The sequence below is a fragment of the Microcebus murinus genome, chromosome 5 (genome assembly GCF_040939455.1).
Source record: "Microcebus murinus isolate Inina chromosome 5, M.murinus_Inina_mat1.0, whole genome shotgun sequence".
Classification (NCBI taxonomy): domain Eukaryota; kingdom Metazoa; phylum Chordata; class Mammalia; order Primates; family Cheirogaleidae; genus Microcebus; species Microcebus murinus.
Window position 1 is genome coordinate 110,619,685 of NC_134108.1, and position 21,872 is coordinate 110,641,556.

The window sequence follows — 21,872 nt, forward strand, 5'->3', positions numbered from 1 at the left end:
TTTAAGCAATGCTTCATTTGTAGCAGCAGTAAGCACACCTTTTTAGGTGCATACATGATACTGAGAACAAATTCAAATACATTCTCACTTAGTATGCCTGGCTACTGCAAGATACTTCTGAAGAAATATCACTGAATATATTTATTTTTCTGCAAAAACCTTAGAATAACTACAGAATTTTGATAGGTAAAAGGATTCAAAGAATTATTATGCTCTTCTGTTATTCTTCTGTCATTTTATAACTTACCCATAATACTTATACATTTTAGCAAACTTAAAAGTTTTACAGCTTTGTCATCAAGGTCAGAGGTTTATAAGACAAGAACTAACTAAAACAATCAACCAAATTAAGAAAATCCTGAGACACGAAATGTTGAAGTTAATTTACATGCACAATTTTAGTAGAATTTTAACTGCTTCTCTCTTATAGTATGTGTGCAAGTTTTGATTTGAACGAAACTAAGCCATGGAATCACACGATAAAAATACACAAATGCATATTAGAAACATCTCTTTAGTGAATATGAATTGAAAACTTATAAAGGTGTTTCCATTTTACTAGCAAATTATAAATGAAACAATAGCACATGCTTAACTTAGCCACAAACTGTACGAATTACTTTCATTTTACTATTAATACTTTACTAATTCACTCCTTTTCTAATACTTTTTAAATATTACAAAGAAATGACAAAGTTGTACTGAATATTATGTATTAAGAAATTCTACAAAAGTAAACAAATTAGCACTCAAAACAATCTTTATAAAAAATATTTATTCAATTTTCAAATTAAAAGTATAAAAATTCATCATTTAAAGTTTACTGTTTTAGGAAACAAAAGAAATATGCCAATATTCTCCAAATGAAATAAAATGATATTTTTCCTCCTCCCAACTACTTACATAAGGATGGTAACAATCCTTTTAATTTTTAAACCCAAGTTAGTTTCAGGAACATTTCAAAAAATTGTTTTGGTGACAATGTCTCAACAAAAAGCCTCTCCATTTATATTTTAAAAGTTTCAAACAGTGTCAGTAAACTGACTAGTACACAAAAATGATATACACTGTATTTTTAAAGGCCTTTTGGACTGCATTTAGCAGTAAGCAGGCTGCTGGTGTATCTTGGGAGAAGTCAAGTAGCGCTGGGGAAGGGGAAAAGGAGCTTGCTTTCCATTCCTGTGTGCATGCAACAAGCAGCAAGACAGCAAAGTTACTCCAGTTAGCTTGTACTCAGCTCTGCTTTCTGCCAGCAGAAGATCCATTTAATGAATTTTGAAGGTTTGGAATATTTGAACCTAGGGAAGGATTTGAGTTTCCCTGCTGAGAACTCCCATTGACTGGGCTCCCATTACCTTTCAAAATACCAGTACACTTCCAATTGTCTATATAATTAGCTTTCCACAATCGTACACAGCCATCATCTCCTGAAGATGCTAGCACTGTTTTTTCCAACTCACTCGCCAGACCTGGGAATTATGATTATCAAATTGAGCCACGATATGGATTTCAAATTTTGTTGGCCCACCAGAGGAAGTAAGTTCTTTCCTCACAGGCTTTAATGTAAAAATTCTCACATCTTTGGTTGCTATTGCTAGAATATGGAAAGATCTTCCCAAATTTGGAGCAAATGCAATATCATGTACAGGATCAGTGACTGTCATAAGAGTTTTAGCTTTTGCGTATTTCCTGGTGTTTTCATTATATTCAAAAATCTGAACCTTGGCCATTGTATTTGGACTATTGTCATCACTTCCTACAGCTATCATGGGAGAATGAGCCCGAGAGCTTGAAGGGTTCCAAGAAATACAACTACAGCTCAGCTTACATGAGATCTCAAGCTGCAGAGACCACTGGCTGAGATTCATAACATCTGGTGCCCTGTATATTCTTACTATACCATCTGCTGAACAGGTTGCTAACATAAGACCCATATGCTTGGGAGCAAATTTCACATTGGTAACAGACGTCCTACTATCCTTAGAGTTGTCCTTTTAACCCAGTGACTCTGGCCTCGAAGTTAATCATTTGATTCTCCTACTATTTCTTCCCATACAGCAGCTGTTCGGTCAAAAGAACAGGAAGCCAAAACCTGTCCAAATTCAGGATGGGCCCATGTCACACGCCATACAGATCCACTATGTGTCTTCCAGCTAGCAGTACAATGCCAATCCCCACTTTCACTTTTATCCCAGACCTTAATGCTCTGATCGCTGGAGCAGGTCGCCATCCGCCGCCCGTGGAAGTCGAAGGAGACATCGTGGATGAGATCCTTATGGTCCGCCGCGATGCTGCGCGCCACAAACACGGCTCCCGCCGCACCCGCGCCTCCGGAGAGGGCAGTGGCGGCCCGTAGCCTACCCGCCTACCCGGGCCCGCCGCCCGGCGCGCACGGCGCCTTTCTTAATGATTTTTTAGCTTATTTTTTTTTTTTTTTTTTTTTTTTTTATTTTTTTTTTTTTCAAGACTACTGTGGTGCTCAAATTTTTTTAGCTTATTTTGAAATGTGCATGGGGAAGAATCCAAACTCTATGAAATAATTTAAAGAGGTTTATTCTGAGCCAAATATGTGTGACCATGGCCTGGAGAGCCATGTCCAAGAAACCTTGAACAAGCGATCTTGCTGTGGTTGGGTTACAGTTTGGTTTTATACATTTCAGGGGGAGAGGAATCACACATAAAGCCATAAATCAATACATGGAAGGTGTACATTGGTTTGGTCCTAAAAGGCAGGACATCTCAAAGCAGGGGATTACAGGTGATGGTGGGTTTAAAGATTATTTGATTTCCAGCCGGGCGTGGTGGCTCACGCCTGTAATCCTAGCACTCTGGGAGGCCGAGGCGGGCGGATTACTTGAGGTCAGGAGTTCGAAACCAGCCTGAGCAAGAGCGAGACCTCATCTCTACTATAAATAGAAAGAAATTAATTGGCCAACTAATATATATAGAGAAAATTAGCCTGGCATGGTGGTACATGCCTGTAGTCCCAGCTACTCGGGAGGCTGAGGCAGAAGGATTGCTTGAGCCCAGGAGTTTGAGGTTGCTGTGAGCTAGGCTGATGCCACGGCACTCACTCTAGCCTGGGCAACAAAGTGAGACTCTGTCTCAAAAAAAAAAAAAAAATAAATAAATAAAAATAAAGATTATTTGATTTGTAATTGGTTAAAAAAATGAAGCTTTACCTAATAGCTTCATTTTTTAGGTTAAGATAAGGAAGTCTGTTAATCAGAGACAGTCCACTGGACATAGACTGAAATGAGGTATTAAGTAAATTGATGACCCCCAGGCATGTTTTAAACCTTGTCTTGTATAGCCGTGGGCCTGTTATTGAGTCACAAAGGATATCTCTAAGGAGGGAGAGAGAAATTATGAGGCATGCCTGACCTACTTTCTTGTGGCCAGCAATGCAGGTTTAGGGCACTTCTGGGGTCCGCTTGACAAAGAGGGGGTCCATTTAGTTGGTTGGGGGGGCTCAAGATTTATTTTAGTTCACAATTCCCCCCTTTTGGCCAAGACCTGCCAGAAGCAGCATGAATGACCAAACTTTTATTTTGTCCCACCATTGCTTGGGTGGTGTGGCTACCTGCACTGGGTCCATCCAGGCCCGTGGTGGGACCCTTGTGGCCAAGCGGACTTAAGAACAAAAAGACTTACGACCAATTAACTGTTCTAGGCCAGACAGGACTGGAGATGGACAGGCACTCACCAACCTTTAAAATCTTCTAGGCAACATAAGAGTAAAAATCAAAATGTCAAAGGCAAGGTTACAAAATTAATTTTTCTATAAGTGTTGAGCTATTGTATTCAAGGGTTTAGTTACAGACTTGTAGCAATTTGTTATATAAAACACAAGCATCACTAACCATTTAAGCTTAGGAATTTAGAGGCTTTTGTTGTGTCACAAGAGTTTTAGTCTCTTTAGTAATTTGTCTTAAGTGGCCAATACATTTTTTGTTATATCTTTATTTGTATAAACCCCTTAACGGAGAACGATTATACTCAGGAAGCTCCAAGTCTATGGGAATCAGGAAATTCTTTATGGTTAGATGTTTGGATCACGTGCCTGAAAAGGCAAAGTCTTTCATTTAATATTTGTTTAGGCATCTGTGTGCCCATCTTTGATCTGGAGGGTTTGAACTAATTCCATCCCTTGAAATTGGCCCTTACAATCTCACATGCCCACCTCTTCTGTAATAGTCCCTGGGCCTAGAGGGAGGATGTTTGTAGTTTTAGTAGCAGGGCACTGGCAATGGAGAACAAGTTGGGGCCAGTAGGACTGAATAGTTTTTAAATCCTGGAGATACCAGGTAAACTTTGCTATTTACTTAATATTTGTCTTGACTTTGGAAAACAAAACAAAAAGAATCAGTAATGTTTTAAATAAAAAGTCATAAAGAATAATTTAGTTCTTTCCATGACTTTTTCCTAAAGAAGCAAATCTTAAACCATAGCTGATTATAAATGTTGTCTGAGAAGAACTAAAGTAAAATAATAATTGTCTGTGAGTGATAAAAGTCTTAGAATAGCCATGGTTAAAGACACAAAGGAGATTTGGTTATTTCTGTGGCACATGACAATTTAGCATAATAATTATAATTATTATAAATAACATATTCCAAGACATTAGAATTTTAGGAATCTCATACAGTTTTTGAATAGGCATTCATAATATATTTATACAAATATAACCCAAAGAAAGTTAAATACCATTTTATATTTGACAATGCTTTCTGTATGGTTTTTTTTTTTTGGAGACAGAGTCTCGCTTTGTTGCCCAGGCTAGAGTGAGTGCCGTGGCGTCAGCCTAGCTCACAGCAACCTCAAACTCCTGGGCTCAAGCGATCCTCCTGCCTCAGCCTCCCAAGTAGCTGGGACTACAGGCATGTGCCACCATGCCCGGCTAATTTTTTCTATATATTAGTTGGCCAATTAGTTTCTTTCTATTTATAGTAGAGATGGGGTCTCGCTCTTGCTCAGGCTGGTTTCGAACTCCTGACCTCGAGCAATCCGCCCGCCTTGGCCTCCCAGAGAGCTAGGATTACAGGCGTGAGCCACCGCGCCCGGCCTGTATAGTTTTAATATACCAAATAAACCTAATAAGTTTCTCTTGGATTTTTAGTGGCTCTGTTATTAAAAACCTAGCTTGAGGTTAAAAGGACTGAATTTAGAATTTTGTTTTTGGAAAGTCTGTCAAATATTAAAAGTTTAAAACATTTTTAAAAAATAGAATCACAAGTCACTGTAAAACAATAGCTGTTTATTTAAACAAGAGTGATAGTTATCAAAAAACCTTAAAGGCAATACAGGAAGTTATATGGGTATAAATCTTAACCCTTTTAAAGTTTAGCTTTTATAGTTAGTCAAAAACCTAATAAAGACAACATAGGGATTCTCTTGATAAAAGCACAGATCTCTTTTAGGCCAGTTACCCAAAAGATAAAGAAAAACCTTCTATAGCTCAACTGCTTTTTGTTTTTTATGGGAAGCCCATGAAGGAGCTCAGGAAATTTCACCCCAAACTATGACTCCTTGATATAAAAAGTATTTTGGATTAAAGTTCCTTAGAGGTCAACACGCGTTGGCAGCGGCTTTCCCTCTATCTGCATCAAACAGACAGGCACATGAAAGAACAATCGAATTCCCTTCCCCTCTCTATTATCTCAATGTACTGCAGGAAAGAAAATCAAGAATGCAGCCAGACCTGGCCCAAATCATTTTAAACATAATACCTGTTTCTCAGCTTAATTGACAAGTCAATCTGTTTCTCCCATCCAGTCATTGTCCCAAGTATTCTATTTATCCTCCCTAGAAACCATTTATTGCCCCTAAGCAGAATTGTCTATAGTCTTCATCTCCCCTGCCCTTCTGAAAGGAGGGTATAAAAATTTCTGGACCACGTTGGGGTACTGGGTAATTACTATGCAATTCTCCCCAGGATCATGATAAATAAACCTCTTTTTCCTATTAATCTGCCTGAATTGTGAGTTGATCTTTCAGCAATCTTTCAGGGGAAAAGTTAACCCTGATGGAAAGGGTACTTGAATCAATCAGATGCAGCAGGAGCGTGTCCAGGGTCATGAGCGTGCAGTGTATTCTAGAGGAATGTGAATAAGAGAACCAGTACCTGGAATAGGGGAACAAATGACTCTCAGCAACAGCATAAGTTTTCTGATCACATGAAATAATTTATACATAACAAGAAATGTGTGTAGTATATAGTATTAAGTTATATTGGAGGAAAACATTGTTTTCTTAAGCCTTTAAGATAAAACATTCTAATGTCAGGTCATAAAAACAGACTTAGAACAAGAAGGAAAAAAAATTACAGGAGCTAATGAAAAGTTGAAGGTAAGAGGTACCATCTCAATCTTTATAATGGAATAAAAAGCTGAAAGCAGTAATAAACAGAAGAAGTCAAACTTTTAAGATATATGTCTGAGAATTTTTTTTAATTAAAAAAGGAAACATGTTATAGAATTAAAATTGATATGTCATGTAATTCCATTAACAGTGAATTAATATTCTAATAAAACTTTATTGTTTAAACCAAAAATTTTCATTTGTAATTACAGCTGACTTGATCACATACAAAATTCCTATTTCATAAATTCCCTTCTATGAACCTTATCCCTCACATACAAAATTCCTATTTCATAAATTCCCTTCTATGAATCTTATCCCAACTTTCACAGACCATTTACAACATACTTAAGCTTTCTGTTTTATCCTAAATTTCCCTTTTCTTAAAGCCAATTATTTTATTTTAGGACAAAAATTTACCATACAATATTATTTTCCTTTCTATTTAATATTTCTTACCAAAAATATATTTTTATAGTCAAAGTTTTTTCCTCTCTCTCTTTCTTACTTTACTAGTTTCTTTCTATCTTGTTTTTGTTTTCTTCCCAAATCTATATTGTGAATCAACCTTTACATAACCTCTGAATTTGATAAAATTAAAAATATAATTTTTAATAACAACACATTTTATGCCTCTTTTATAATTTTTGTTATTAAAAACATATCTTATTCTTTGGTGACCCAAACATTTAACGAGCGTCTTTTATTTAATATAACAAAACTTTAAGATTCTAAATTATGTGAAAATTTTATGTGTAAACCTTTATCTCATTTATATTTACCTAATTTATTTATTTATCTTAGCAGTAGTTACCATTTTAAGTTTTTTGTTAACCAGTTTTATACCCTGAAATTAAATATGTAACACAGAAAATATAGTTTTAATTACTGCTTTTAAAATCAAAAAGTCCTACCAAGAAAATAAGTGTAAGTATTCTAGTAAGACTTGTTATTTTGAACAATGTAACATCTTTTCTAAGTTTTATAAATATAGTAGAAGTTTTAGAGTATAACTTGCTCAAAGGTGCTATCTAATTAGATCCTTCCAAAACACCAACACCCAGAACAAAATCTATTGAGACTGTAGGGATCAAGAGTCCCTGACCTTCCAAGGTTTAGCCAAACTGTGGGGAGCAAAGGCCACTGTCCCCACAAAGGTTCATGGACAAATCACTGACGTGAGGTAGATTTGTCCAGTCCCAGTCTGGAATGTTGGTTCTTGGCATGCTCATGCCCGAAGAATGACCAGACACACCAAAGTAAGGCAAGCATGAAAATGAAGTTTATTAAGGAGAGAAAGATAGGATTATAAAACGAGAGCAAGATTTAGGTTTATAGAACAAGATACATATGCCACAGATGACGACCAGACCCATTGTCAGCAAAAGAGAGAGACCTTGGCTATGGTCTGGGACTTGTTTTATAGGGACCTCCCCATGGTTCAGATGTCATCACAGAACCACTTTGATGGACAGTTGGCAGTTATGTGTCCTGGGTCTCACTGTGCATGTGGATCTCACGAGAGCCTCTCTGAGAGCCCATTTGGGGGGTGAACCGCAGTGACACCCACTCCAGTTCCTAGAAGATGTGGAATCCCTTGCTATCTACCTAACAGATTGATAGGAGGAAAATGGCAAGCTTATACATGGGAACCTTCAAATGAACACTCAGAGATACAGGGGAAATCGCCCATTTTTATGCTTAGGTTCAACAAAGTACGGACAGCCATGTAGAAATATGATTGGACAAAAGGGTACGTCCTCGTGCTAACAGGCTGAGTGGTAAGGCCTTTCTGACTCGATGCTCTTTGGCCTGAGTGTGCATTCCCCTTCTTCCAGGTGTGGGCAGGGCCCTTTCTGGGATGGGCATTTTACAGTACAACAAAGTAGACCAGATAATTACTTTATGGTCAGTTTTTACATAGAATAAGTTTAGGTTATATGGCTGGCTTTCAGAAAAAGGGGTCTGGCTTTTATGACTTGCCTTGGGGAAGAGGGATTGTGATTTCTACAACTAGCCTCAGGGAAGAATGGGATGTGAGGCAGGAGGACACGGGTAGGTCAGAGAACCTTAGCTTCTGAGGCCTTCATTTTAGGGGTAGTTTTCTGAGCCCCATCAACATGAGACCACCTGACTGTAGACTGAAAAGATCTTCAACACCAATTCTTAGCACCTCAAACAATGACACAGAGTTGTAACATGTTTGTCTGTTTTTTATGTGAGAATCAAGAGAAAATAATCTAAGTAGTCTTAAAACATTTTCCAACTTGAGTGTAAACTTGAATGCATGTGATGCTTCCCGAGAGTAGGATTCTTTTGAGATTTTCCTTGGAGTCTAAGAACAACCACCTGGTCATCCTAAAATAAATTATTATACAAAAATTAACAGTTTAGGGATTTTTTCCCTAGGCAAAAACTTTGCTGTAGCAATACAGTGTACACATAACCAGCTAGATTGTAAAGAGTAGGACAAATCAAGAGTGGATGAGACCAAAGGAAAACTAAAGCTTCCAATCTAAGCTCTTGTAATTACAATTTCTAGGACAGCTTTGAATCCCTAACAGTACTTAATATCAGATGATAGAAAGAGTGAGTTAGAAACACGTTTTCTGTGTACTTTTCCACAGACATTGAAATCAGTGGAAGGAACTGCATTTACAACAAGGACTAAAAGACAAAACTGAAATATCTTCATGGACCTTTGAACATAAGTTTCTATTTTTGTGTTCCTGTCTACTTGATGTATTATTTATTCTAATTTACTGATGCTTATTTTTGCTTAGGTATGTCTACATTTTTACCTAATTAAGAACCTTAAAAGTTAAATGCATTGGCATTTTTGTTGATAACTCAGGAGATTTGGCTATTACCATTAGTCTGACAATGTTAAATTTGCCTTATTTATCAAAATTCATAGACAGATCATTTTGTCTTTGGCTGGGTTTATAGTTTAATAACATTTATGTCAAATCTCTACATCTTAAGAACATCAAAGTGTCCAGGAAAATTCAGGCAAAAAATGTATGCTGACAGTTTGAAAACATTTTCATTCTTACTTTACCAAAAGTACTTTTTTTTCTTTTAATAACCCAGCTTATTTACCAAAGATCCCCAAATTCATATGAACTAGAAAAGCATTTGGGCTTGTTTAATTAATTTGTGAGTGATCTCTTATTTTTAAGCCAGTCTGGAACCATGTAGACAACATATAATACATGTACATACAAAACACATCCAATCACATATACACACATGCACATGCATACACAGTTCCCAAAGCTTTTACCTCAAAACTCTAGCCGTAAGATCATAATAAAAACTCACCAGTTCATAAGATGACTGGATCCAAATTACTTCTGACAAAATTGGAACTTGTTCACATGACTAAGATTTATTTGTCCTGAGAGGCAACCTAATTAAGCCTGTGGATCAAAGTTTTGGGTAAAGCAGTTTTCATGGCAGTTTGATTTTAAACAAACTTTTAAACCCTTTTTCCCCTTTCAGTTTAAAATGAGTTTTCAATGTTTACATATTAGCTAGGACTGGCTGTAAGATCTCAAAGTAGCCTTGAGTTAGTAATACCATAAACATTGAGTTTACCTCAACAACAGGAGAAAAAGTTAACAGGTTCAGAGCAAGTATGAATAGAAAAGAAAGAAAATCAGAGAGCTTAAGAGCCCCTATATTTTAACTTCATAGTGACAGGTCGACCATTTGAACACTGAATTTTCTTGACGTAATTTGCCCTTCAGTTAAACCACGTGCACAAGAATTGGCCACAACCTGCTGGAGTCCTAGGAAGCCTGGCATTGCCTTCAAACCTTTCCATTTACACAAACACTTGCAAGTAGACGCCCCACAAAACCACTAGGGTGCCCAAAGGGATCGGGTTGTCTTTCCTCATTTTTAGAGGGTTTGTTTCCCATTTTTCTTTAAAAGAAGCAACCGAACTGTAGTCTAGGGTTTGGTGTGGTGGATCAGAGTGTGCTGACTGTGGGCAGGATTCCACAGTGTTTTACCACCGAGTCATTCCCACCCTCTTATGTGCCTGTTTCTCTCTTCAGGGGTCTACCACCTGCAAAAGGGCTCAAAATGCTGAGTGCTCTGCTCCTGTATGTGTTTCCTGGAGCAGCCTTCTTTCTGTTAGTTCATTTTGTTGCAGGGTTCCCTCTAGGGCCACTTTGCACCATGGTGATCTCTCCAGGCAACTCCCACTCAGGATCCTGCTTACCTTTCAGTTTGAAGGAGTAAAATGCTCTGTCTCTTCGGAGTTGAGGAACTCAGTCTCTCATTTATCTGTGAGAAGGACAGCTTGGTTTCCTCTTTTGCAAATGTGCAGAGAAGCCAATTGAGATTCATTTAGGGAGGAAGAAGCAATGGAGAAGACCCTTTAGAATGCACCTCCAAATTAGGATCCCAAACAACAAATTCCTAGGAAAAGAACTGAAAAGAACTGACAGCTCATAATAAAGCAGGACCATCAACCCAGAGTGGGATTGGGGCTCAGGAGGACTTACCATTTCCACCCAAGGAGAAGCTTAGAGTCTCGGGGGCCCAAGGGGCCATGTCGGTACCTGGTGCCAAGTTTGGACGACTCATTTGGGAGGTCCTGAGTCTTCTCTGAACTCCACGTTGGGCACCATCTTGTCAATGGAAAAGAACTCAAATTCTGTAAAATAATTTAAAGAGGTTTATTCTGAGCTGTATATGTACAAAAGTGGCCCAGAGAGCCGTGTCCAAGAATCCTTGAAGTGGTCTCACCATGATTGGGTTACAGTTTGGTTTTATATATTTCAGGGGGAGAGGAATGACACATAAAGTCATAAATCAACACGTGGAAGCCATACATTGGCAAGGTTGGAAAAGGCAGGACATCTTGGAGCAGGAGATTACAGGTGATGGTGGGTTTAAAGATTCTTGATTTGTAATTGGTTAAATAAATGAAACTTTGCCTAAAGGCTTGGAGTGTTTTAAGTTAAGATAAGGAAGTCTGTTAATCAGAGAGAAACCACTGGACGTATGCTCAGATTCCAGTGATCTCTTAAGTAAATTGATGGCCTGCAGGTGTGGTTTAAGCCTTGTCTTGTACAGCCTTAGGCCTGTTAATGAGCTACAAAGAATATCTCCAAGAAGGTAAGGCGCATGATAGGCATGTCTGACCTCCCTTCTCATGGCCAGCAACTCAGCTGTAGGGTATTTCTGGTGTCCCCTTGACCAAGAGGGGATCCATTCAATTGGCTGGGGGGCTTAAGATTTTATTTTAGTTCACAGAAATAAATTATAGTTTAGTTTCTTTGGTAGCACAATTTTTCTGTGTGTTTTCATTGTAAGGATGTTATTCTGGTTCATATTCTCTTTTAACTTATGCTCACTTTGTATGAGACATAGCCTCAGTCCTTTTCTGTTGCTCATTTTTATGTCAAATTAATTTTATTGAACTGTTAAAAGGAGGCAGGGCCAACCCTGCTGTTGAGGTTATTCAGGCTGGTGTAACCTCCATTAATAAAGGATTCAAAAGTCATGCTTGTGTTATACTTTAGGAATTATCCAGAAAGGTAATCCTGATTTATTTTACAAATATTCTGGATCTGAAATCATCTATCAGAATTTATTTCTCTGCTTGGAAATCTTCCTTTGCTGTCAGCACTTGGAATTTTCTTACTTAGCTTGTGTAGCTTACTGTCAGGTAGAGTGGTTTGTTCTTTGTCAGTTTCTTAGTACATTCTATCTATTAAGTGACATAGGACTTATTTAGAATTGTTTTGAGTTAAAGTATAATGAGCACCTAGAATCTCGTATATTCAGTCTGCTTTGACTGCTGTATAAGAGGGGCAATGTCTGTCTCCTCTGCTGACAATCTCCTGAGCCTTTTGAAGTTATATGATTACAGTAATAATTTAGCAGAATATTGTTTATGTTTTAGCCAAACATAATTAAATTAAATTATAATTTATAATTAATTAAATCAATAAATTTAATTAGACAAATATAATTAAATTTGTATTAAACAGGTTCTGATGTAGAAATAATTTGATATTAATTGTAGGAAACTCTACAAATCTCACAGTATGGTACAGTAGTTACTTTTTGTTTGAAGGGGAATGTATGAATGTAATGTATCATCAAAGTTTTCATTTTAGAAAATAGAAATAAAAGTCTTCTTCTATTTTTTATTTTCCTAAGTATTTTAATATTTTAAAATTATTTTATCTTTTAAACAAAGTTGTACATGGACATGGTTTAAAACACCATGTACAAATGGTCCCTGATTTTTGATGGTTTGATTTATGATTATTTTCAACTTCATGATGGTGCAAAAATGGTATGCATTCTGTAAAAACCATGTTTCAAATTTTGAATTTAGATCTTTTCAAGGGCTCCTGATATGAGGTAGACACTCCACCAGCACCAGGCAGCTGCAGCTCCCAGCCAGCCACGCTAATGTAGGTGCCCTGAGCACACTGAAGACAGGCGAGGCTAAACTGTGACGTTTAGTAGGGTAGGTGTATTAAAGGCATTTTTGACTTAAGACATTCTCAACTTACAATAGATTTGTTGGGACATAATACCATTGTAAGTCAAGAAGCATCTGCATTTCTATAAGGCTTGTCATAAAAAACAGCCAACCCCACTGCCTCTCCATTTTCTCTTTCCAGACACAAATTCTATTAGATACTCCCATTTTACAGGTGAGAAAATGGAGGCTTAGGCCAGGCATGGTGGCTCACATCTGTAATCCTAGCACGTTGGGAGAGGGAGACCGAGGCAGGAGGATTGCTTGAGCTCAGGAGTTCAAGACCATCCTGAGCAAGAGCGAGACCCTGACTCTATTAAAAAGAGAAAAAATTAGCCATGTGTGGTAGCGCGTGCCTGTAGTCCAGCTACTCAGGACACTGGGGAAGGAAGATTGCTTGCGCCCAGGAGTTTGTGGTTGCTGTGAGCAAGGGTGATGCCACAGCACTCTAGCCTGGGCAACAGAGTGAGATTCTGTCTCAAAACAATAAAAACAAAAACAAAACTAGCCGGCCAGCCAAGCTCAAGATGTGTTGGGCCCTGTTTGCCACGATGGTTCAATAGTCTTAAGATTAAAACTAAAGCCACAACTTAAAAAAAAAAAAAAAAAAGAAAAGAAAAGTAAATGGAGGCTTAGGTTAATTAACACACCCAAGTTCACAGGGGTAGGCAGTGATGGAGCTATGATAAGAACTCAAATCCGTCGACCCCACAGCCCGAGCTTCTAGCTATATTGCTGCTCACTTACAGGATGTATTAGCTTCCTATTGCTGCTGTAACACATTACCCCACTCTTAAAACAACACGAATTTATTATCTGATAGTCCTGGAAGATATAAGCTCGAAATCAAATCAAATATAAGCTTGAAATATAAGCTTGAAATTAAATCAAATTTGGCCTAAAGCTGCCTCTGTACTTTGAATTCCAACATAGCAAATCACATATGTAAACAAAGTGCCACCTAACTTAGGAGTATATTCTTGCATTAATAATAAATAGCTGAGTTTCAGCCAATCGTAGGCTGCCAAGTGATCCCAAGTGATCAGACCACGTCCCTGTAAGGCAGAGGCCACGCTGTGGCCAGTCGGGCTGCCCCCGACAGCGCTTCCTCCTGCTGTCTGTCGGCCTAGGTGCGGCCGGGGCTCTCCGCCTCTCCTGGGCTTGAGAGGCGCGCAACTCATGAATTGTTCTTTGCTCAGATAAACTCCGCTAAATTTAGTTTGTGTAAAGTTTTTCTTTGAACGGTCATTTGGGGCTAGTCAAGGTGTTAGCAAGTCTGTGCCCCTGCTGGAGGCTCTGGAGGAGAACCTATTCTTTGCCTTTTGCTGCTTCCGGAGGCTGCCTGCGCTCCCTGCGTGCGGCCTCCTTCGGCAGTCGCGCGTCAGACTTCCGCTTCTGTCGTCACATTCCCTTCCTTGATCCTCCTGCCTCTTCTTTCACTGTTAAGGACCCTTGTGATTACACTGGAACCGCTTGGATAATCCAGAATAATCTCCCTATCTCGAGATCCTTAATTTAATCACCCATGCGGAGCAATCTTAATTTAATCACCTTTGCTATGTTAAGTAACATATGACAGGGTCCAGGGATGTGAACATGGGCATCTTGCAGGGGTGGCAGTGGGGACATCACTCCATCTACCACCCAGAGCAAAGTTTCACCTGCATGACCCATAGGCCCTGTAAATGCAAAATCCAACACAGCGAATGTTCTCTTTTTCACACTGTCCCTTGTTGGTGACTGGAATTACTGCCCACTTGGTCTCCCAACCGTCTTCTACTCTTCCCTTCTCCTACACACAGCCGTGTCTGCTCCCTCACGCCTCTAAATACCCCCTGCTCCTGCTTTGGCTCTGGCCCCGTCATGTCTAGCCTGTGTCACTCTAACGGTCGCCTACCTGCTTTCTCTGCTTCGTGCCCCTCTGACCTGCTCTTCCCACCAGGGTGTCTTTCTAAAATACTGGGGACTGCCCACGATCCTTCTCCTACTGTCGGTCTGCGTGGTGGCCCTACCGATCGCAGAGCGCAGCCCCAAGTCCTTAGCCTGATGGGAGGCATCCACCCCGGCCCTCTGGCTTCGTGCCCCTCCCACTTTACTAACCCCGACGACTTTCACTTCCCTCCAGGCCTCCACGTCTCCGTGCCGCACCTGCTTTGTTAGTCTTGGAAGCCGTTCTCGACATCCTTCTGGTCAGCTTGAACGTCATTTCCACCAGAAAGCTGCCTCAATCCTTTGCGACTCCAGTGTACTTCGCACATGTTTCTGCCGAGCCCCTTGTTTGCCAGTGTGAATCGTAGGCGGGAAGCAGGACTCCATATCCTATTTTTTCTGTCTCCAGAGTTCAGCTGACCGTCCATCACACAGCGCTTGGCGATGAGGTGCTATGCTAATATCAGGCAGCCGTGTCCCCTACACAGTACTTCCCTTTTTCCTATGGCTTCTTTAGTGCTGCGCCTTGTCTGTCACCAACTTCTATCAGTAAAAAAGGATCTGTTCAACCCTTGTCCCCTTTGCCACACCACATCCTCAGTGCGATGACGACTGCTGCACACGATACGGTTGTTGGGTTTATGAACTTCCCCCACCTGGAGCAAGGCTTCACCCCGTCAGGCCTGTCCTCCCCCCGTTTAGTGGCAGATTCCGCTGATGGCTCCCCAGCCGCGTGCTCGCCTGCCTTGCGCGTTCTGATTTGGGTGGTGAGCGGCAGCGTGGATTGGATCGTGTAGATCTTACTTGTCTTCATTGGTCTTTAAATAGTTTGTACTTAATTTGGAGGCACAACTTTTGATGGGTTGTCAATGGGAGGGTTTCCTGGTCTGTCTCTGGTGTCCACCAGAAGACCAGGTTCTCTGCTTTTCAGCCTTGGCTGATGGTGCCTATGTGATTTCTAAGACAGTAAGAGTCTGCGAACTGTCCCTGGCCACAAAGAATTCACTCAGGGTTTGTCCTGAAGCTGCACTCCTGCCATCTCACTTCATCACAAGGTTTCTTCTTCATCATCGTTGTCCCAGGGAGGTGTGGTGGCTGCTTAGGGTTCAGCCCCAGAAGGTTCTGTGGGAGGGGAAGATAAGGTGGGAGAGAGGCAGTTGCAGGTCATCTGAGGATAGGGTTTTGGGGAACAGAAAGATCTCCTGGCCTATAGCATCCTTAATAAATGGGAGATGGCTGAAAGAAGACTGAATTTTCATGTCAACATGAGGGACACCATCATGATGCTAGATTAACCATCCAATAATATTCCCAGTGGAAAAAGTTCAGAAGCTTAATCTGGAATTTGAGTTTGCTCTGTCAGGCAAGGTTCCCAGGCATTGCTCCAAGGACGCAATGTGGCACTTCCACCGCCAGGTGGCGACTAAGAACAGCATTTAAGTTGGTTTTCCCAACTTCCTCTGTAGAGGGAATCCCTGTGGAAACCCGACCTAGGGGCTTTCCCATTTCTATTTCAGGAAGGAAGAAGGGGTGGTGTGGAGCTTTCCAGGCCAGTTAGGGTCATCTATCCATCTATCTACTATCATCTCTCCATCGTCTATTGGAAGAGACTGCACCACAGCGGTTTAGAGCACAGGCTTTGGAGCCAGAGTGTCCGAGTTTAAATTTCAGCCCTGCCCTATAATGGTTGTGTGAATACACATCTCTATGCCTCAACTGCCACTTCTGTGAAATGGGAATGATAATAGTATTTGATTCTATATCATTTTTGTGAGGATTAGTATTTCTTGAGTGTATAGAACAATGCCTGGCACTCAGTGTTAAATATCTATTAATTAAAATGTTATGACACTACACACACATTGTTTAGTATGATATAAACATATATGTATTTAATCAGACGTGCCAATGTATGTTACATTAATGAATTAAACACACTTGAGAACATCAGAGAAGAATATAATAGATCAAAAGACAAAATGGTGTTTGAGCAGTAGTCTGTTCTCAACGCGGAGTAGTGAAAAGCTCTTCCTTGCTTTCTGGAAGTTCTTCACAAGTGCTAATTAACTCATTTTGTTGCACATGAATGGAATAACGCCTTTAACTTCTATTTAACTACTCTATTCCTTGATAGCATGAGGAACACTTACTCTAGACTCTCACACTTTTTATCTGTGAACACTCGCTGGAGTTCATGGGTAAAGCTTGAAAGGTGTGAGCTCCGCTACGTCTGTGAGCCCCTGGGGCTCTGCACTCTTTCACCAGCCCACACTTGTCTCTAGTCAATTTTTTTACTATTCCAGCTAAATTATTTTAACCAGTGTGCAGCTGTGTCTGCCCCAGGCAAGCAAGCACTCGTGTCCCACCCATTCCAGCCAGGCCGGCTGGCTGTCCTGCCACCTCAGCTCTGGGATGGGTTCAAGAAAAATGGCCACCTGGCAGTTTGACTTTTTATTGTTGTAAGGGTGGGAACGTCACTGTTCCCAGCTCTTACATCCCCACACACAAACTAGAATTCTGTTTAAATGTGTTTAAATAGAGATGTTGAAAAAAAGTGCATGAGAAACCAAAGAAACTCAGGGAGAATAAAGAAACTCAGGGAGGATGCTTCTAGCCCCTACGCGGATGGGGCTTGGCTGTACAGATAGAAGGGTTGGAAGCTCTTACACCTTGCTCCACACTCTATGCATATTCTTGTCAAGAAGCTGAGTGCAGTGGGGACGGCACTGCTACCAGACTTGGTCCAGATTCGTGTCTACTACCTCCCACAAAATGATAGGTCCTCTGTTTTAGCAGGTAACATAATTCCTCAGTCTTATTGCTGCTGTTCCTGTTAAGCATAAACAACGATCTGGGTCATGAATTTCAATGCCGTTTAAATTCTTCTGTGTCCCAACTCTTATTCCTGGCTATGACCTTGCTGCTGGCAAGGTGAATGCCGGGGAAAGAGAGATCATCAGAGCTGTGGCCGAGAGACGGATCGCCGCTGCGCAGAAGGCAGGGTCGAGGCAGGCGTGCAGGTAGCTGCCGGGTGAGGAGCCGTCCTGGGAAGAGTCCCGGTGTCACACGGACGTGGAATACAGAAAAGGGAAAGAAGAGATGAGCTGGAAAGAAAGCGAGTGACAAGAGCTGTGCACAGCCAGTTCATCGGCTGTCTTCCTGCTGTGAGGATGAAGGGTCTGAAAAGGAGGGAGGAGACGAATTCGCTCAAGAGCAGGGCTCGTTCACACAAGGCACGGCGCACGGCGTGGCCTGTCTTCTCTCGCTGTCTCTGTCTCGCCGCGGTTTACTGTAACAGGAAATACCACGACACTGGGCAGCTGTCCCAGAGCGATCCCATTCTATTCTTCATCCCATACCTTTTTTCAAATGTGTTTCTGTATTTTGACTTCCTGGTCTCTCCCCAAAGTTTTTCTTAACTCCCATAGTATGGCTTGGCTTCTTTATTCTCTGAAATGTTCTGAATCTCTAACTTTTTCTCCTCTGTGGTGCAACTCACAGAGCTCCGTCGCCGGGGGCACTGCCTGCACGCAGCCCTCGTGCAATGAGGATGAGGTGCCTGTGAATCCTGCCCACTGGAGGGAAAGCCAGCATTTGTCTTTTCTGACAGAATATAGGTACCACATATCCTGTTGGGAAAGGTGTGGTTGTGATCAGAATTCTCTCTGTCTCTGTCTCTCTCGAATTCAGGAAATGCTTAGAGTACATGAGTGAGGGGAAAAGGAGACGCCACATGGAGGAAGTTTCATGGTGGTGTGAAACAGCTCTGGGGACATGAAGGCCGTGGGCAGGACATCGGGGCCCCGACAGGGAGATGCACAGTGGTTTCTTGGGACTTTAGTGCTCTGTCTTATAGGTATAGGAACCATACAGGGAGGAAGGAGAGGAGCTGATTCTGTAAAAAGATCATTCCTACTCTAAAAGATGACTCTCTGGCTGTCTTTCTACAATAAAGCCAGAAGACCAGAGGGGAAGCTATTATCCTCAACGGTAGCAGATTGTGTTGGGTGGATCTATAATAGCATCACAGAAGTTGTAGGGGACACAGTCGTCTCAGGTACCAACAAATAGGGGAGAAATGCCTCTGAGAGTACCTACCAGTTGTGCTCTTATTCAATTCATGAATGAGTATAAGCGAATCCTTTAAGTAATTAAATTGTTAGGTGCTTGTAGAATGTTCCTTTTGGCTCTTCTTTCTCTTGAGTAATTAGATAGAGTCTTTTTTGTGCCTCTGCTTTTGGGAACTCTGTTCCAAGAGTAAGACTGAATGCGGGTTCGTTAGGTCAGGGCCCTGTGGGAATGTCTTTGTATCAGGGAACGGTGAATCCCTGAGCAGGACACAGAGACGTCGTCGTTTGAAAAGGTTAGATGTACCTAAGTTTAAGAGAGGTATCAGGAGCTCACAGATCATTATTAGATAAACTCCAGATTAGAAAAAACTTCACATTTCTCTTTTTGATAGTTACATAAAAAATTGAAATCATATGCATCCTAATCAAAGGTACATGTATAAATCTTTACTGCAAAACTCATCTATTGTTCATAATTACAGGCCTCTGGCATATATATAATTTTTACAGAAGTGGAAACATCATGCATCTACTAATTTATTAATAATTTGTTCATTAGTTTCCCCAAAGTGAAAAAGAGGATACCCCTTTGACCTTGTAATCTGAAACAGCTTAATTTGTGGCTGAAAAGAGTACTCTATATGACACTTAAATAATTAATGCAACTGATTGACCCAAGATAGTATATAGAATATTGTGATATAATAAGAAATGTAATGTATATTTGGTCTCTGCCCTGGTTCCTAGCACATAGCTCCTAAAACCCTTGGAATATCCAAAGTGATAAAAGTGTCTTTTGTCTGCTAATGAGATGACTGAAGGCTTGCAGTTCCTTGGCAGCTTCAGGATGGGGACTGGTCACCAGAAAGACCAAAGCTGGATTAGAGGGTTGGGACTTTCAGCCCCAACCCCCAACCTTGGGGAGAAGTAAGGGGCTGAAAGTTAACTTGCTCACCAATGGCCAATAATGTAATCAATCATGCCTCCATAATGAAGGCTCCATAAACCCACAAAGGACAGGGTTGCTAGAGTTTCCCAGTAGCTGAACACATAAAGGGGCCTGGAGGGTGGTCTTCCTGGAGAAGGCATGGAAACTCCACATTCCTTCCCACATGCCTTGTCCTGTGGATTTCTCTGTCTGTTCATCTGTATCCTTTGTCATGTCCCGGATAATAAAACAGTACATGTAAGTAAGTGTTTCTCTGAGTTCTTTGAGCTGCTCTAGCAAATTTTTTTTTTTTTTTTGAGACAGAGTCTCGCTTTGTTGCCCAGGCTAGAGTGAGTGCTGTGGCATCAGCCTCGCTCACAGCAACTTTAGACTCCTGGGCTCAAGGGATCCTCCTGCCTCAGCCTCCTGAGTAGCTGGGACAACAGGCATGTGCCACCATGCCCGGCTAATTTTTTCCATATATATTAGTTGGCCAATTAATTTCTTTCTATTTATAGTAGAGACAGGGTCTCGCTCTTGCTCAGGCTGGTTTTGAACTCCTGACCTCGAGTGATTCGCCCGCCTGGGCCTCCCAGAGTGCTAGGATTACAGGCGTGAGCCACCTCGCCCGGCCTGCTCTAGCAAATTAATTGAACCTGAGGAGGGGGTTGTGGGAACTCTCAATGTAGAGCTGGGTGGTCAGAAGTATAGGTGACAACCTACTATTTGTGACGGGCATCTGAATTGTGGAGTAGTCTCGTGGGACTGAGCCCTTCACCTGTGGCATCTGACACTATCTCCAGGTAGTGTCAGAAGTGAATTGAATTAGAGGACACTCAGCTGGTGTCCGCTGAAGAATGGCTTGGTGTGGGGGAAACAGCCTCACACACCTGATATTGGAAGTAACTGTGTAAGATAGTGGAACAACGCCCTGGGTCCCCACACACTCTACCTATCAGTATAGGTTAAAAATGTTTAAGCCTCTCATCCCACGGATGCAGGGATGGTTCAACATATGTAAATCTATAAATGCAATTCACCACATAAACAGAAGCAAAAACAAAGACCACATGATTCTTTCAATAGATGCAGAAAAAGCTTTTGACAAAATTCAACACCCTTTCATGATACGAACACTTAAGAAAATAGGCATAGAAGGGACATACCTAAAAATGATACAAGCCATATAGGACAGACCCATAGCCAACATCATACTGAATGGGGAAAAATTGAAATCATTCCCACTTAGAACTGGAACCAGACAAGGCTGCCCACTATTTCCACTTCTGTTCAACATAGTGCTGGAAGTCTTGGCTACAGCAATCAGACAGGAAAGTGGAATCAAAGGTATCCAAATAGGGGCAGAAGAGATCAAACTTTCACTGTTTGCTGATTATATGATATTGTATCTAGAAAACCCCAAGGATTCAACCAAGAAACTCCTGGAACTGATCAATGAATTTAGTAAAGTCTCAGGTACAAAATCAATACACAGAAATCAGAGGCATTCATATACGCCAACAACAATCTAATTGAGAAGCAAATCAAAGACTCAATTCCCTTCACAATAGCAACAAAGAAATTAAAGTACCTAGGAATATACTTAACCAAGGATGTAAAAGACCTCTACAGGGAGAACTATGAAACACTGAGGAAAGAAATAGCAGAGGATGTAAACAGATGGAAATCCATACCATGCTCGTGGATCGGCAGACTCAATATCATCAAAATGTCTATACTACCCAAACTGATCTACAGATTCAATGCAATACCTATTAAAATCCCATCAGCATTCTTCACAGATATAGAAAAAATAATTTTACGCTTCATATGGAACCAAAGAAGACCCCGAATATCAAGAGCAATTCTAGGCAACAAAAACAAAATGGGAGGCATTAATATGCCAGATATCAAACTATACTACAAAGCTGTAGTAATTAAAACAATATGGTATTGGCACAAAAATAGGAATATTGACCAGTGGAACAGATGTGAGAATCCTGATATAAAACCATCCTCATATAGCCATCTAATCTTTGACAAAGCAGACAAAAACATACGCTGGGGAAAA

At 40.7% G+C, this 21,872-nt stretch overlaps 1 pseudogene; it reads right to left on the reverse strand.

Annotated features, from left to right (window-relative positions):
* Positions 1–757: 757 nt before the first annotated feature.
* On the reverse strand, positions 758–14,739 carry LOC105870593 (nucleoporin SEH1 pseudogene; annotated as a pseudogene).
* Positions 14,740–21,872: the final 7,133 nt, after the last annotated feature.